Source organism: Musca autumnalis, unplaced genomic scaffold (assembly GCF_047663935.1).
Source record: "Musca autumnalis isolate F117 unplaced genomic scaffold, ASM4766393v1 scaffold_4, whole genome shotgun sequence".
NCBI classification, from domain to species: domain Eukaryota; kingdom Metazoa; phylum Arthropoda; class Insecta; order Diptera; family Muscidae; genus Musca; species Musca autumnalis.
The window spans coordinates 110,134,862-110,154,502 of NW_027411977.1; positions in this window are offsets into that span (position 1 = coordinate 110,134,862).

Genomic DNA, 19,641 nt, shown 5'->3' on the forward strand with positions numbered 1-19,641 from the left:
CATGAACCTTTTCGGAAAATTCGCTGGAGGAATATTTTTTTACTCTTAGTGAAGACTGCATATCATATCTCACATATTGCTTTTGAATAATTTGGCTAAATCCTTCAAAATTCCGAAAATCTGCCGGTACTATATCAAAAGGTAGACCAACATACATATATAACCTATTTTCAAGGCAAGACGGTATGTGCGAACTACAAATGCAAAATATCCTAAACTCGCGTCTGAAGGACTGTTGAGTGTATTATGTGTGCGGTGAAAACCTATGGACCTATGAAGGTTTGGTCTACAGTCAGAGTCAAAAGAAAGTTAACACCTAACTTTTTACTTTAAATGTCATTACTTCACTGATATAAGAATGTGCTACATATAATATATAAATGGAATGTTTTTAGGTATCTAGTGGTGAATTAAAATCCAATGAATATTAGGACTTTCAAAAGTTTCATTATAGAATAAATGAGGATTTAACTAAATAACCCACAATTCTACGAGTTAAAAGAAAGTTAAAACTCTAGCAAAACGTAATAACTTGTTTGTATTTCTTTAACTCGGATTGCCTTTCTTTGGGCATTTGAACTACTTTTCATCACATTCGAGTGTTCAAACAATAAATCCACAAGTGTTTTGATGAAATCCGGTGATAATTCCCCATTGGACCCGTAGTACCGCTTTCTGGTAATTTTGGTATAAAATTGACCTCTATTTAACGTTCAGTATTTTTTTCTGTAAGTACCTAATGGATTTGAAATCTAGAGACTATAATTATATATAGGAGTAAAATTTAGCAACATGTTATTCATAACAAGTAAGAAAAGCGTTAAGTTCGGCCGGGCCGAACTTTTTATACCCTCCACCACGAACTGTATTGAAGTGAATTCCAGAAAATCCGAAAATTGGGAGATATCGTCCTATGGGGGATATATGAGGGCGTTGACATATACCAACAAATTTCAGGTGGAAAGTTGTATACCCTCAACGAAGGCTAACTACAAAATTTCAGTCATTTCCGTGGGTTATTGAGGTCACAACCTTCAAAATACCGAAAATCAAGAGGTACCGTTCTATGGGGACTATATGAGGGCGTGGACCTATACCTACAAATTTCTGGAGGAAAGTTTTGTACCCCCAACGAAGACCAAATACCAAATTTCAGCCATTTCGGTGGGATAATGAGGCTAAAACCTTCAAAATACCGGAAATCGAGAGGTATCGTCCTATGGGGACTATATCAAAACGTGGACCTATGTAAACATTTTATGGTAGAAATGTATCTTAGCCTCTGGAAACACAAAATGTATTAGTCCCATTTGACCACAGAATCGGTTGTAAGATTCTGTGGTCAAATGGAACTAATACATTCAAATTATCGTAAAGTGACCAAAAGTCCTACGAACATATAATAGATTTAACCAAAATTTCAGCCCCCAACTTCAATCCGTTCGGACGCTAGAGTGATTTCCACAGATGGACAGACGGACGGACATGGCTATATCGATGTAGAATTGCACGCTGATCAAGTATATATAGAGTTTGTGGGGTCTACAATGATTATTTCGAGTAGTTACAAACGGAATGACAAACTTAATATACCTCCCATCTTATGGTGGAGGGTATAAAAATGGGCGAGCGCTTCAGATCCCTGTCCATTACTGCCCCATAACTCTACACTAGGGTCTTAATATCGTTCTCATATCCCTGGACCTACAAAAGCCATTTATCCAAGCCCCGTTACTGTCATGCACCCGCTGGACCCACATAAGTGTCTTCATAGTGTTTTAGTATATTTATCACATTCCCATCACTGACATTTAATGACATTTAAAGTAAAAAGTTAGGTGTTTACTTTCTTTTGACTCTGACTGTATGTTGATCCAAGATAATAATAATTAAGAACATTTGTATATCGATTTTTTTAAACATGGTTGGTTTATGTGATAAAAATATTCCTTTCCAACTAATTACATAATCAAGAAGTGTCGCATTAAATAAGAGGTTAGTATTAAAACAAGCCTCTTGCGAAATACATATCTGGCGTCTGAATATTTTGTATGACCTTTCACAATTATTTCAACTCAAGATATACATAATTTGATAAATTGTTCATGTCAAATCATATTTTGGACTTGAAAACTGTGTGTACCAATCTTGGAATGACCACCCTTGAGTGGTGCTCTCTCCATGTCAAATCAGCTCGGTCTAAACATCCAATTAATTTAATTTCAAATGTTATTAATGATTGTCAAAGAGATTGTTTATAGTCATGTATTAGAAAACCACAAATGTCTACTCTTAGAGTTTTTTTTTTTGGTTTCTCCTGAATTGAGTTTATCTCCGTGCCCAGATCACAGCAGTAGCACAGACATCATAATGATCTCCATTATAAAGTAATTAATAAACCATGACATCTCTTACTTATTATTATGAAACACTCCATAGTCCGGGAAGAAAAAAATATAGATTTCCTATGAAAAGCAAAGCGAAACAAAATCTATTCAATTTACATCTGTTAAGGCCACAAACCACTCTATTGTGTTTCAAACCAATTTTTTCACATTTATTTTTTGACAGATTGTTTAGAAACCCCAAAGCAAGACTAATAACTGCTGTAGCTCCACAAAACAAAAACATAGTTTCAGAAGCTGTAACAAATTTTAAATTCCATTGAAATCATAACATTATTAGGACCAGTTAATAGATATCACAAATTGAGATTAGCTTTGTAGTGTGTATATGTGTGTTTGTGTGTACATTGATAGTTCGTGAGCCATGGATGAGTGAGAAAAAATACGTGATAATATAACGATTAACCAACCCTCTGCCACAATTGCCCATTGTCACAGAAAAGGGGCAAGAGGCAATTTGACAAATTGTACAAAAATATTTCTTTTTTTTTTGTGATGGCTGTGCTGTGAATATTGACCGAAGTTCAGTGTTGCGCCTGTGCTCTTGTGGTTATTAATACCAAGAATTAATATTTTTGGTTGCCGTAGATAAAAACTCATAAAATAAACGAGATCAGTAAAGGCGGCGGCGAAGACGACGACGATGCCGGCAATAGCCTATAGTGAGTGTTCTTATTTTTACACAAAAAAGGAGGAGTGTTTGTTATTATAGGAAATTGTCTGTAATTCTTTAGAAACCTACCGAACAAAAACCAAAAACAGACACACACGGCCACTTATTAAAAAGGCCAACAGCCAGACACTTCAAATTCTCTTAACTTGGCTGAATGGTTTTGTGATGGTTATTTTTGTTGTTCCTACAGCCGTTCTTAAAAACAAAAAAACAAAACCAGTAGCCGACACATATGACAGTTAAAAAATGACAACTTATAATTTTCTGGCCTTTTAAGGAAACCGTGCCAACAACAAAGTGCCTCACCAATACAGTAAGCTAGAAATAAGATCAAAAGTATGAAATTTAAGTAGAAATTTAGCGCCAAAGCAAAATACACTGAAAAGAATAGCATTGTGTTGTATACAAGAACCAACAGGGTAGGATACTATAACTTTGCAATTTCTTTAGAGAGAAATTAATGTTTCGAGAAGAGAGTCTTATAGTGTGTCCCGTCCTCGTTACAAGACCCAATTTTAATCGAAAATAAATTTTTTCTGGAGGCGGAGGATATAACACAGAAAGGTAGTTTGTTTTCGTGGTGATAGCATCTTAAACATTCTCAAACTTTGTTCTTGTTCATGTTGCCACTTTTTATACCCTACACCACTATGTGGGGAGGGTATTATAAGTTGGTTTTGGCCAAAAAGGTTGTAACGCATCGAAATAATGGTCGTAGACCCATACTTATATATACCAAAATGAATGTCTCGACGAGCTGAGTCGATCTGGCTATGTGTGTCCGTCCGTCAGTCCGTCCGTCCGTCCGTCTGTCCGTCTGTCCATCTAAACCTTGTAATCACGCTACAGGTCGCAATTTTGATCGGATCGTCACGAAATTGTGCATGTTGATGGGGGTCCCGGAGGGGAAGAAGCCTATTGATTTTGGTGATGGTCGCATAATATTTAGGGGTCGGAAAGGGCAAAAAACGTAGGTGGATAAAAAGACAACGTTTTTTTCCAAAGCGAATATCTCAGCTTTTATATGGGGTATACCAAAAGCAAAACCTGACAATTAAAGTAGAAAATATCACCTTTCTAATGATGTAAAGTAGGTGCTCGCAGGTGATCACAAAACGAAGATATCACAATAGTAGCAAATAAAACCCCAATTTTCATTTTTGCGATTTTAATTATATTGACGAATATCACAGCTTTAGTTCTAAACTTTCCAAAAGCAAAGCCTGACTATGAAAGTAGAAGATACCGTCTTTACAATGATGCAAACTAGGTCGGCGTAGGTAACCAAATGACGGAGATATCGCAATAGTCGGTAATATATCCCATTTTCTGATTTTTTTGTTATCACGCTACAGGTCGCACTTTTGATCGGATCGTCACGAAATTTTGGGGGTTAATGGGGGTCCCACAGAGGAAGAAACCTAGTGATTTTAATGATGGTCGGATAATATTCAGGGGTCGGAATGGGCAAAAACTTATTTGGAGAAAAAGTTTACGTTTTATTTCAAAGCCAATATCTCTGTTTCTTTAAGAGGTATATCAAAAGCAAAACCTGGCAAGAAAAGTATAAAATATCACCTTCACAACGATGTAATGTAGGTTGTCGTAGCTGCTCAAACAACAGAGATATCGCAATAGTCGGTAATGCATCCCACTTTCTGATTTGTTTGTAACACGCTACAGGTCGCAATTTTGATCGTATCGTCACGAATTTTTTGCTAGTGGATGCGGGTCCCACAGAGGAAGAAGCCTATTTAGTTTGGTGATGGTCGGATAATATTCAGGAGTCGGAATAAGCGAAAAGCTTATGTGGAGGAAAGTCAACGTTTTTTTCTTATGCGAATATCTCCGCTACTGGTTGGAGTATTCCAAAAGGAATACCTGTCAATGGAAGAAGAAAAGATCTCGTTTATATTGATGCAAAGTATGTTGGCCTAAGTGAGCAAACTTATTTGGTTGCTTATGGGGGTTCCAGAGAGAAAGAAGCATATTATTTTTGGTGGTAGTCGGATTATATTCCCTAAAAGAAATGTTTACCAGTGAAAAGCTTATGCACAGGGGTAGTGGTGTAGGGTATCACATAGTCGGCCCCATCCCGACTATAGCCTTTGCTCACTTGTTATATTATATCTTTTATGTATACTTGCAAATATTATGTGTAGGTGACTACATTCCAATTGGACCGACCATGAAATACCCTCCACTACTACTAATGAGCACGATTTTTTCGCGGATTATGATGGGAGTATATTGACCAATAGGGTTATGACTTTTTGACATTTTTTTTCTCAAAAATGATTTCCTGTAGTGAGAATCAATGAACTTTTTTTTAAATGCCTAAAATAGCATTCATTTTGTTATAAAACAAGTTTCCGCACAAACCACAATTTTTTTTTTTAAAAAATGCTATGGAATGAAAAATTGTTTTTTTTTTTTGTTTATAAAATATTTCCTGTTGCACGAATGAATGACCTTTTACTATTAATGACCAAATTAACTCTTATTCCATATAAAGATTGAAAATGGTCCCGCACAAACCACTTTTAACTTTTATGATGTATGAAATGATAATATATTTAATAATACGATGATAAAATAAGTGTCATTTTGGTTATGCCGTGTGCTCCTATACCTTCTTTTAGTTAAATATCTGCTTACTGTGACTTCGAATATTCTGAAAAATAAAAGCCTCTAAAGCTTTTTGTGCGGAAGCTTTTTTATCGAATCACTTTATAACACTGTGCAACACTGAAAATGCAAACAACTTCTAATTGGCATTTTCCGATGGTACATACTGAGGCCACAAAAACCCTAATTGGGTTTCGTGTTGTTAGATCGGGTTTGGATTTTATAACCTTATCTAAACCTGGCTAAAACGACACTTTTTTCCACTTATCGGGGCTTTATCTCAGAAAATAAAAAGAATTTTACTTCGCGGTCCTCAGCAACATTAGAAGAACTTACGTGCCATACGGAATTACTAAGAACATCTGCATCGAGCACATTAAAATCGATAAAAAATATCGAAGTTTACATAATTTCTGGAATTATGGTCAGTAGCAAGTAAACTATTGGGAGTTGAACAAAATAACCGTTCGCAAAAATTTCCAAACCAATCTGCTCAGCAATTCTTCAGAAAGTTCTTAAACTCTAAAATACTTATTTCATGTTATTTAACCTGTATTTCATATCAACCTTCTGCAATACATATTTGAAACAATGTTCACACAGGCTGTTTATTTTCATATTTGGAATTTCAATGCATTGCTCATATATTTACCAAATTTCCTCTGGAAGATGTGCTGGAAATAGCATGATAGAGGCATTTAACAATAATGAAATGTTCTGAACTACATTCCAGCGGATATTTCCTTAAAAAAAGAGTTAGCGAAAAATTTAACAGTTTTGGCGATATTGTGCGAAATATACGAATTGTTAGATATATTATCCATTTTGAGGCAACAAATGCAGTTTTTCGATGTGAACTTTTCTCCAAAAATATTCTTCATGCTCTTATCTACAAGTTTGATTCAGAGGTTTAAACAAGAATCAAATTTGCTCTAAAAAGTCAATATTTAGCCATGTTTAAATGAGGCCATAAAATCTAAGCCCAATGACCTTGAATATGTAGCACAGTGTCACTAAGATTTTATGTAATCTTTTATGTAATCTTTAGAGCTCATCAAAATATCATTCAGTGATACGAGCTTGTAAAGAAGTCATAACCCTATTGACCAACCTTTTATATTACGAAGAATTTCTAGAATTGTATTTTCCATTTCAAAAAAATATAAAAAACAAGAAAGCAAAGACTATAGTCGGACGCGGCTGACCATGTGATACCCTACACCCATACCCCAGGGAATTAGCTTTTAGCAAATCAAAATTCCTTTATGGAATAAATAAACTTATTGTAGGAAATTGTTTTGTGGATTCTGCCATATTATCACATCAAGCCAAAATAATAATGTAATAATTGTTCCACAAGCATCCCATAAGGGACAAAGGAGACTTCTCTCATATCAATGAGTGCACCCCGATTTATATTTCCTAATATAGGGACCTAGTGTTTATCGCCGAGTACGAACGGAGAGAAGATCCACTTGTAGAGAAGTTCTACACGACTGAAATACTCAGAAAATGTTGCCAACATTACTGATGGATATTTTCCCCTCGTAGAAAATTTGAAGTTACCAGGCCGGGGAATCGATCAACGGTGGCAAAATATCCCGTAGTAGTGTTGGCGACATTTCCTGAGTATTTCAGCAATGGAATTCTTCTCTACCAGTGGTGTCTTAGGACACGTCATTCGGACACCGCGGTAAATTGCTGTATGTAGAAATACCAAACTATACCGCAGGGGGAGGTCGGTGGGTGACTTCACTTTCACCAAAGGTAATATTTCAAAAAAAAAAAAAAAAAATTAACGGTAGCGACACCGAGTACATTTCAAAGAAGGTGACGAAGCGACCCCATGCTGCAATATATCGCACCTGTTCAACAAAAAGGTAGTAACTCAATTTTTTTTATTTTTCAGTAGAGAAAAACTGTTGATACATAAGTAGGCACTCTAAAGACATGGAAAGTGAAATACCGGTATTTTTGACGAAAGAGTAAAGAAAGTAATGTCAGATGTTTACAGTGGGTAGAGTAAATCCTTTTTTCTTAATAAAAAGTTAAAATTTGTAGTTACTAACCTTTTGTTGTACAGGTGCGATATGTATAAAAATCCAATTCGACAATTAAAACTCTTGGGCTCCACGTAATTTGAAATAATGCACAAACTGGGAATCTCTCTGTCATGATAGAGACAACTTATAGCATGGGAGGAAAATGTGGTTCTCTAGAGGAAACCCATTTTATACTCGGCAGTAGTCTCGTTATCTACCAAACTCATTATTGCAATTTGTATCAGGGGAATGGTCAGTCGTTCTTTTTTCATATGTAGGCTATTAGGTGGAATATACCATCCATCAATTAAAATGTGGACCAAATATAAAAGGTTAAAATTTTTCATACCAAAGTAATGGTCTATTTCACTCGCTAAATAATATCAGATCATAATCCACGATTGTAGCCATCTTCTTCGACCTAAAGTCTAACATCGTGCAAAATTTCGTGACAATTGAGTTATAATTGTGACCTCTAGCTTGTTTGTTATTACACTACAAACAAATAATTGGGTATATAAGACTGTAACTTTGTTATCTGATCATGTACACCAACACAATTGACAACAATAGAGAAGTCAAGCGTTCCTCTTCCAAGTATAGCTTACTTTCCCGGAATATGTTTTCCAAGAATAAAGATATAGGTTGTATATTGAAAATTTTCAAAATTTTCACACAAAAGTTGTGCCCTTTTAACCGTCTAAATATTATATGATCATCATCTCAAATTGAAAGCTTCTTTTTCGTCATTTACCCCTAACTTGTTTAAAATTTCGCGTTGATCGCACCATTATTGCGACCTACAGAGCTGCTACAAAATTAGATAAAAATTATGTTTTTGGTTAATTTCACCCGCTAAATATTTCACGATCATCACCAATATAAATAGAGATCTATTCTGGTCTGAACCCGACCTCCATATAAAATTTCGTGACGATCGGTCCATAATTGCGGCCTGGAGTTTGATTACAATTTATAATGGACAGACGGACGGACGGAAGGACGGACGGACACACATCTCAAAATCGCTTTATCTCGTCGAGATATGAAGATTGGTATACCACACTGGGGGTCTCCGACGAATATTTCGCGGTGTTACATGAATTTTTACCAAAACAAACTTATAATACCCTTTCCACATAGTGGTGTAGGGTATAAAGGTAAGTAATTTCAAATTTACTTAGACTTTTTAATCTGCACTTCTGCAGAATATTTCCTCCTCTCCGATCTTAGTTTACCATTAACTTACTTACTTACTTAGTTGGCCCATTACAGAACATTTGTTCCATAGACCGAACTGCCTGCCGATTTCGAAGATCTTTCGAAGAATTTTCCTCTCAAACACACCAAGTACTGCCTTATCTGCTTGCGCAAGTACCCATGCTTCGGAGCCATACAATAGCACGGGTAGTATCAGCGTTTTGTATAGTGCTATTTTTGTTTGGCGAGATGTGGCTTTGTTTTTAAATTGCTTACTTAAACCATAGTAGCATCTGTTGGCCAATACAATTCTTCTTCTTATATCACAACTGATGTTGTTTGTTGTGTTTATGGCAGTGCCGAGGTAGACGAAGTCTTTAACTACCTCAAAATTGTAGGTACCAACTTCCACAGTTGGTCCGAGCTCTATGGACGCTTTGCGCGTCGACACCATCAATTTGGTCTTTTCGCCGTTTACCGCCAGACCCACTTTCGCAGATTCTGCTTCGACCTTCCTAAAGGTATCAGTTACTTCCTTTACTGATCGTCCCATGATGTCTATGTCATCAGCATACGCAAGTAACATGTGGCTATTGGTGTAAATTGTGCCATTTCTTTTCACATTTGCATCTAGTATTACCTTTTCCAGCAAAATGTTGAATAGGTCACACGAAAGGCTGTCTCCTTGTCTGAAACCTCTTTTGGTACAAAATTCTTCGGAGAGGTTCTTTCCAATTTTAACTGAGGACCTAGTATCAGTTAAAGTCATCTTACAAAGCTGGATGAGCGGGGATACCAAATTCAGACATTGCGTGGAATACCTTTGATCGAAGGGGACTGTCGAATGCTGCTTTATAATCGACAAAAAGGTGAAATATGTCGATCTGCATCTCTTGGGTCTTCTCTAGGATTTGCCGCAGGGTAAATATCTGGTCAATGGTGGACTTGCCAGGTCTAAAGCCACATTGGTATGTTCCAATTATTTCGTTGACCATTGGCTTTAGTCGTTCGCACAATATCCCTGACACTATCTTATAGGCAATAGGGAGAAGACTTATGCCCCTATAGTTTGAGCATACAGTATTATCTCCTTTCTTGTGGACGGGACATAGGATGCTCAGGTTCCAATCGTCGGGTACGCGTTCTTCCTGCCAGATGGTGCTAACTAGCTGATGCATACACCTTATCAGCGCGTCGCCTCCGGTTTTAAACAGCTCGGCTGGTAAGCCATCCGCTCCTGCTGCTTTATTATTCTTCAGCCGGTTGATTGCTGTTTTTACCTCATCTTGGCCGGGCGGTATACATTCTATACCATCTTCTGGGATTGGATCTGTGGTATCATCGTCTTCGCTACTATTGGATACCAGCAGATTGGAGAAATGTTCCTTCCATATCCTGAGCACGCTATCTGTATCTGTTACCAGATTACCTTGCTGGTCTCTACAGGAGGATGTGCCTGCACCAAAGCCATCTGTTTGATGTTTCACTCTTTGGTAGAATTTTCGGACTTCATTCTGGCTCCTGTACATATCGATTTTTTCACACTCCCGCTTTTCCATTTCTCTCTTTTTCTTGCGGAAAAGACGTTTCTCTTCTCTCCTTTTCTCCCGATATCTCTCTCGCGCGCTACGCGTTGCTACTGATTGCAAAGTAGCTCTATATGCAGCATTTTTCTCTTCGGTAGCAGCACGACACTCCTGGTCATACCATGAATTCCTTTGTGGAGGTCTCTGGAATCCAAGTATGGATTTTGCGGCTCTTTGCATGGAGTGGGCAATATGTTGCCATTGTGTTGTTATGTTATCGAGACAAGGAGTGATCGCGTTAAGCAATTGGGCTAGTTGAGTGGAATATGCTGTGGCTATCTGTTTGTTTGTGTATCGATGTCCAACTTCCGCGTTGAGTCTGTTCGTGCTTTATTTGCAACGTTTAGACGGGTACGTACCTTTGCTGCAACAAGGTAGTGGTCCGAATCAATGTTTGCGCCTCGGAACGGTCGTACATCCAACACTCTGGATGAATGTCTTCCATCTATTACAACATGATCAATTTGATTACTTGTTCTTTGATCTGGAGACAGCCAGGTGCCCTTATGAATATCGAGATGATTAAATCTGGTACTATTAACTACCATGTTTTTTGCAGCTGCAAAGTCTATCAGCCTCATGCCATTGTCAGATGTTTCACTGTGGAGACTGAATTTCCCGACTGTTGGGCCAAAGATATTTTCCTTTCCAATTTTGGCATTAAAATCGCCTAGAATGATTTTAATGTCATGGGCAGGGCAACGGTCATATGTTTCTTCTAAGCGCTCGTAAAATATATCTTTGGTCTGTTCGTCCTTTTCTTCAGTGGGAGCATGAACACAAATAAAGCTGATGTTGAAGAATTTAGCTTTTATTCGAATTGCAGCAAGTCTTTCATTCACTGGGATGAAGCTGGATACCAGATGTTTTAGTCTCCGACTAACTACGAATCCGCAACCAAACTCATGCTTTACGTCATGGCAGCTATAATACAGTGCGTCACCTTTAGGTGTTGTTGTGACGCCTTTCCCAATCCATCGTATTTCCTGTATGGCTGTAATATCGGCCTTGTACTTTTCAAGTACGTCTGCCAATGCGAAGACTGCACCTTCTCTATAAAGAGTGCGAACATTCCAGGTGCAGATTCGCAAATCATGGTCCTTAAAACGTTTGCGGGGTACGTCAACTTTAGAGGGGGTTGTTTTTCTTTTCTTTCGTTTTTTCATAGTAGGATGTTTTTTTTAACGTTCTTATGGGTGAACGCGGGGCACATGTTAGCTCACTACCTTTAACGGGTGTTAAAGGCAGTTCCCCAGGTGACACCACGGGGAGGTCAGTGTCCACTTGAGATGAAAGAGGGACCAAGATAAATCCTGGGCTTTGCCATGTTAAAGCCGGTCAAGACCGTTGCTTGGTATCATTCGCCCCCTACGTCACCCATTAAGCAAATTGAAAAATCTGTAAAAAATCGGAGAACCTGTTATGATATTACATTTTTAATATATTTTTTATTAAACTTACAGAATGAAATATTCTGCTCCTTTTACTTATCCCTGAAAACATTGGAAAAATATTTATAAAAAGGAAACAATTTTAATTACTGCATATATAATATTAGTGGCATTTACCGATTGCTTGTTTCTTACATCTTGTTCCTTAATTGCTTAGATAACATTTTTAAATTGTCCAAATCTTTAACTTATACTGATTTCAGAAAAGAAACTCGCTATTTGATGTTCTAGATTTTTCTGTATGCATGGCACATTGCAAGATATTGTCGTTCAGAATGTCACACATCGCACATGCAAGAGTGATAAATTCGGTAACACTGTCTTGCATAAAGACAATTTTGAAATTTTGTCCTTGATGAAATGGTCATCGCAAATACAATTTCCAACTGGGAATCAGTAGCTACACGTAGCGCACGAGAGTGCTGTCGGGAGAAAAGGAGAGAGGAAATGAAACGTCTTTTCCGCAGGAAAAAGAGAGAGATGGAAAAGCGGGAGTGTGAACAAATCGAGATGTACAGGAGACAGAGAGAAATCCGAAAATTCTACCAAAGAGTGAAACATCAAACTGATGGCTTTGGAACTAGCACATCCTCCTGTAGAGACCAGCAAGGTAATCTGGTAACTGATACAGATAGTGTGCTAAGGATATGGAAAGAGCATTTTTCCATACTGCTGGTATCCAATTGTAGCGAAGTCGACGAAGATACCACAGATCCAATCCCAGAAGATGGTATTGAATGTATACCACCCGGCGAAGATGAGGTAAAGACAGCAATAAACCGGCTGAAGAATAATAAGGCAGCAGGAGCTGATGGCCTACCTGCCGAGCTGTTTAAAACCGGAGGCGACACGCTGATAAGGTGTATGCATCAGCTAGTTAGCTCCATCTGGCAGGAAGAACGCTTACCCGACGATTGGAACCTGAGCATCCTGTGTCCCGTCCATAAGAAAGGAGATAAGACTTTATGTTCCAACTATAGGGGCATAAGTCTTTTCCTTATCGCCTACAAGATAGTGTCAGCGATATTGTGCGAACGACTTAAGCCCATGGTCAACGAAATATTTGGACCATACCAATGCGGCTTTAGACCTGGCAAGTCCACCATTGACCAGATATTTACCCTTCGGCAAATCCTTGAGAAGGCCCAAGAGATGCAGATCGACACCAACCACGTTTTTGTCGATTATAAAGCAGGCTTCGACAGCCCGCTACGTTCAAAGGTATTCCAAGCAATGTCTGAATTTGGTATCCCCGCAAAGCTCATTCGGCTTTGTAAAATGACTCTAACTGACACAAGAACTTCAGTTAAAATAGGAAAGAACCTCTCCGAAGAGTTTTGTACCAAAAGAGGTTTTAGGCAAGGAGACAGCCTTTCGTGTGATCTTTTCAACATCCTGCTAGAAAAGGTAATACGAGAGGCAAACGTCAAAAGAAGTGCCACAATCTAAACCAATAGCCTCATGTTACTTGCGTGTGCTGATGATATAGACATCATGGGACGATCAGTAAAAGAAGTAACCGATACCATTATGAAGGTCGAAGGAGAATCTGCTAAAGTGGGTCTGGCGGTAAACGGTGAGAAGACCAAGCTGATGGTGTCGACGCGCAATGCGTCCATTGAGATCGGAGCAACTGTTGAAGTTGATTCCTAGAATTTTGAGGTAGTAAAAGACTTCGTATACCTCAGCACCGCCGTAAACACAAAAAACGACATCAGTTGTGAAATAAAAAGAAGAATTGTATAGGCCAACAGATGCTACTTTGGCTTAAGTAAACACTTTAAAAAACAAAGCCACAACTCGTCAAACAAAAATAACGGTTTACAAAGCACTGATATTACCCGTGCTGATGTATGGTTCCGAAGCCTGGGTACTTTCGCAAGCACATAAGGCAGTGCTTCGCGTGTTTGAGAGAAAAATTCTTCGATAGATCTACGGACCGATCTGCGTTGATCTGCTAAACAACGACATCAATATAGTTAAACGTATCGAAATGCAGCGATTGCGTTGGCTAGGCCATATAATAAGAATGAGCGATGATGAACCCGCTAAAAAGGCTTATAAATTCGAGCCACATTGCGGTGCACGCAGAATTGGCAGGCCAAAGAATATATGGTGCAAACAAGTGAGTGAAGAGATGACAAGGCGCGGTATTCCAAAAAGCGAAGCTCGAAACAGAGATAATTGAAGATCTTTTCTTAGTTCGGTCTATGGAACAAATGTTCTGTAATGGGCCAAGTAAGTAAGTAAGATCAACATAATTGGCGTCAATAGAAAGGTCAAGAAATCCTTGTTCAAGTGTGGCTTACTCGCTCGGGATGTGTGTTTCAAACAAAAGTTTCGGTCCATTTAACCAGCTAAATATTATCTGACCACCATCTCAAATTGCAAGCATTTTCTTCGTCATATAATCTTACCTTATTTAGAATTTCGAGGCGATCAGACTTTTATTGCAGCTACAAAATCGGATAAAAATTTTGTATTTGGTCCATTTCACCCGCTAAATATTTTCCGAATATTACGATTCCGATTATCTATTCTGGTCTGAAACCGACCTCCATTCAAAATGTTGTAATGATCGGTCAATAATTGCGGCCTGGAGTTTGATTACAATTTATAATGGGAAGACGGACGGACGGACAAACACACATCGCTTTATCTCGTCGAGATATGAAGATTGGTATACCACATTGGGGGTCTCCGACGAATATTTCGCGGTGTTACATGAATGTTTTCCAAAACAAACTTATAATACCCTTTCCACATTGTAGAGTAGGGTATAATTAAGCATAAGAAACCTTATCGTTGAAGTATATTCTTCAATTTCTTCTTTGAACATTAAGCTCTACATACTGTTGTAAAACCGCTAATTGGAAATTAGCATAAAAAGCTCGTTTCCTTCAACGAATTTATCCTATTTTTACATAAAAACGACCACACCTTCCGCTTAAATTATTATTTTTTTTATGAAATCCATCTGTGAATCGGTCAAAAACACTCTATTTTACCTAAATGTGTCTAAAACTTATAGTATATTACAACTGTTCGCAAGTTACAATACCCTATACCTCAGTTTCAACCAGAGCTCCGAATGCTCGCTCGAATTCCACTCGCGAGTGAAAATCTTCTCGACTTCGAGCAAGTTGAGGGGGGAAGCTTGCCCCATCCCCAACACCAAACAAAAACGTATCCCACCCCAAAATAAACTTGCCCACAACCACCAAAAATATTGCACCCGAAAAAATTAACACCTCCCCCCACGAGCGTAACATTCTCCCCCCCATTCCCCTCTGGAGGGGGTATACGGTAAGAATTGTTTTATGCTGTTAATACAAAATGACATGAACAAAGATCCCGATTATCTTATGATGCAAAAATAGGCTTGGGGAAACAAAACAATCTCAAAATAACATAAAATCCAACCAATTTAGCGGATTAAAAAAATCAAAATTTTTGTCTGAAAATTGGTAAAATTTTAAATATAGAGCTTATAGCGTTCTTCCTGGAAGGCACGCACCGCCAACGTAAGACAAATTTGGAAGAAGATTTCTTCGTCTTGCCACTGCTACCAATTATGTTAATGTACGTGGTCAGATAACAGTGTTATACGCTAATATATCCATAGAAACCCTATTCTAGGGCAGCTTTAGTCAGCGTCCCACCATTTATAGTCTGGCACTAGATGGCAGCTGATTTTAATACTGAATAATCTTAAACCTATGAACTACTTTGGAAAATTATTCCCGAGGTGGGCACTGGTGGTCATCATGACTAAAACCTTATGTCAAATTTAAGTATATGATCGAATTGACATTACAAAATACACTAATAAAATATGCAGCTAACTAGAATTCCACAACACGCTAAAACACTATTTTTTAATGAAAATTAAGCTATTACCTCCTCCTTGAAAATCCAATTTAAGATTTTGCTATAAGTATTAGTTCTGCAATATTTTGAATATATTTACTTGCACATAAAATATAGGTTGTACTCACAACAAAAAATATTAGTCAAATGTTCCGACTTTTGAAGCTATTCTTAAGAAGATCGCGTTCGAATGAAACAAAAACTAATATATTTTTAAAAAGTTCGATGTCATAGCTGTCAGAGTTGCCAGATGTTGTACCAACATTTTTATTTATTTTTTTATTTTTGGCCAATGGGTGGATCCACTGTGGGCTGGTTTGAACATAAATTGTCTACAAAAAGGTTGATATGTCAGAAAATTATCTCTTTTACAAAATATGAAAAACTGTAATATTTGTTTTTTTTTTTTTTTTTTTTTTATTTAAAATTTGAGATTTACAAGTGTTGTACTATTTACTTAGTTGATCCTCTACGAGGGAACTAGAAAAGTTTCTGGCCTAGGCAACAAGTAGTGTTGCAAGCTACCTTTGATACATTTTTTGGAAAGTTTGACATGCAAAAAATGACGTGGATAATCACGGCAATTGATCAAATTAAATCTTTGTATGTCGATCAAGGATCATCCCATAGCAATATGAAAAACTGGCTTAATGAATTCAATCGTGGCCGAAACTCGCTAAAAAATGAAGGTCGGGAGGATAAGCCAAAAACGGCCATTGTGCCAGGAAAATAATGCCATGCGTGAACGGCTTAATCATGATCGCCATGTTATAAATCGTGACATAGAGACATTCTTGGACATTTATCCCGCCAACAAACATTTGATATTGCATGAACAACTTACCGCCAAAATGAGGTTCTTGTCGAAAGGTTCAAAGAATTTTTGAATAAATAAATCATGAATAAATAAATCTTGCGTATGCGTATGAGCCCAAAAAACAGCAATCGACCGTGGGGTTCTTCCAAGGCGAGCCAAATCCAACGAAAGTTGTTCATGGAAGAAGCACTTCGAAACCAATGGTCGCCGGTCGACTCTGAGTGGTACCCTACAATTCGTTTGCCTTAAGTCTCCTGAAAAATTCGAAAAACGAACAAGAGAAGACGATTCATTGGGCACCATGACAATGCGAGCTCTCACACATCGATTCTCACTATCGCCTTTTTGACCGGAAAAAACGTGGAAAATATAGGTCATCCAGAGTACAGCCCAGACTTGGAACCCAACGACTTGATTCAAATAAAGAAAAAAAGGCGTGGTCAACTATTTTCGTTGCCAGGAGACGCTGGTGAAGCGTTCAAAACCATGTTTTGGAGGTGTCTCAATGCTTTTTTTTTTCGTAATATTTATAGCCCCTCCCTAGCTATTCCTGGCTACGCACATGCTTTAGACTGCTTAATTAAGCCACAGTAGCATCTGTTGGCCAATGCTATTCTTCTTCTTTTTTCACAACTGATGTTGTTTGTTGTGTTTATGGTGGTGCCGATGTAGACGAACAAACTTACACAGTGGGACCGAATTTCATGGATGCATTGCGCTTCTGTACCATCAACTTGGTCTTGTCTATTAGAAAATTCTCCTTGGACCATCTTAAAGATATCAGTTATATCTTTTACAGACCTACCCATTATGACAGTATCGTCAGCATAGGCAAGTAACATGTGACTATTGGTGTATATTGGGCAATTTCTTTTAATTTTTGCACACCTACGATTTTTGGTATAGAGGGTTACAAAATTGGCCGATGCACCCAGAAGTTATACTAGTTTTTATTCTCATATAAAGAAAAAAATATTTAAAAATGTCTTATTTGTTTTATGAGATATTCTATACATAAATCGCTAACAGCATTCTATATCTATTCGTAGATGTTTAAATAATTACAAAATTAAATAATTACAAATAGTAAACAACTGGAAGTAAACCCAAATTATCCTTCCCCAGAGTCCGTACAAAGCTCTAAAAAATAAATAAAAAAAATATACAGAATCTGGACTATGCATATAAAAATCTAAACCCAAATTTATAGAGATTGGACATACATATAAATTGCACATTATAGCCTTAACTTACTACAATGAATGAATGAAACTACAATGTTCATAGACTAGAGAGAGATGCAGCGATTGCGTTGGCTAGGCCATATTATAAGAATGAGCGATGATGAACCCGTTAAAAAGGCGTATAAATTCGAGCCACATAGCGGTGCACGCAGAATTGGCAGGCCAAAGAATAGATGGTGCAAACAAGTGGATGAAGAGATGACAAGGCGCGGTATTCCAAAAAGCGAAGCATGAAACAGAGAGAATTGGAGATCTTTTCTTAGTTCGGTCTATGGAACAAATGTAATGGGCCAGCTAAGTAAGTAAGAAAGATCAACATAATTGGCGTCAATAGAAAGGTCAAGAAATCCTTGTTCAAGTGTGGCGAATGAAACTACAATGTTCATAGACGAGAAAAAAAAAAACAAAAAAATCGCCGGAGGGGTTTTTAAATAAATCGCGGTCAAAGTTCACATTTTTACAGGTTTTCTAGGTCTTAACGATCTTGCTTGGAAACCGCAAGTCCTATCGAAATGGCACTTAAGATAATGTTGTAGCAGTGAAAATTCTACAAGACTTACCTTAATGATATTTTCGTAGGTTTTACCATTTTTGAGATTTAGAAGTTACAATTAGGAGAATGCACTGACTGTATTGCCTCCTTATAAAACAGTGTCATGTACGGTGCACCTTAACTTATAATGAAAACCGTTTTTGCGGATTCTGATGTTCATAGATGAGAAAAATCCAAAAACAGGAAAACATCGTCCCATTTCGTTAGGACTTGCCGTTTCAAAGCAAAATGTGAACTTGGACCGTGATTAATTTAAAAACCCCGGCGATTTTTTCTTGTTTTTGGAGTTTTTCATCCATGAACTTGCAGTTTCAGAATCTGCAAAAACTTCCCAGGTGTAAGCGGTTTTCAATTAAAGTTAGTTAAGGTGCACCGTACATGAATGACACTGTTTTATAAGGAGGCAATACTGTCAGTGCATTGTCCCAATTTGAAATTCTATATCTCAAAAATGGCAAAACACCATACAGGCCAATCCTGTAGAAAATTTTCACTGCTACAACATTTTCTTTAGTCCCATTTCGATAGGACTTGCGGTTTCCAAGCAAAACCGTTAAAACCTAAAAAGTGAACTTTGTCCGCGATTTATTAAAAAATCCTTCCTGCGATTATTTGTTTTTTTTTTATTTTTTTCATCTATGAATGTTGTAGTTTCAAAATCCGCAAAAACTTCCCAGTTGTAAGCACCTTCCATTTAAAGTTAGTTAAGGCGCACCGTGATTTTTGATTAGAAAAAAAAAAATAATTGGGAGTTCTCAAACTATTTCGCTGAAATCCTATACAATTATTAATGTACCTGCTAAATTTTCACCAAGAAACATGTTGATTGACATCTTAGCTACATTTTTGTAGTTGACTGTATCCTTAATTTTTAAGCGGTTCGGTATCTGTGGATCAGAATAAGAGAAAAAGTATAAAAATGTTCAAAAAATTTTGTCTATTTTCACAGTACAGAACTGTTCATAGACATTTCGTATGTTGCAGAAAGTTGTTTGCTGATATCTTTGCTATATTATTGTGGTTGATTGTTTTCTTGAATTTTGAGCGGTTTAGAGGAAAAAAATCGATTTTTTTTTGCTATGTTGGCCATTAAGAACCGTTTCTACAGAATTCGTGTGTTCTAGAAAGTTGTTTACTGAGATCTAAGGAACATTTTTCTAGTTGGCTGTTTG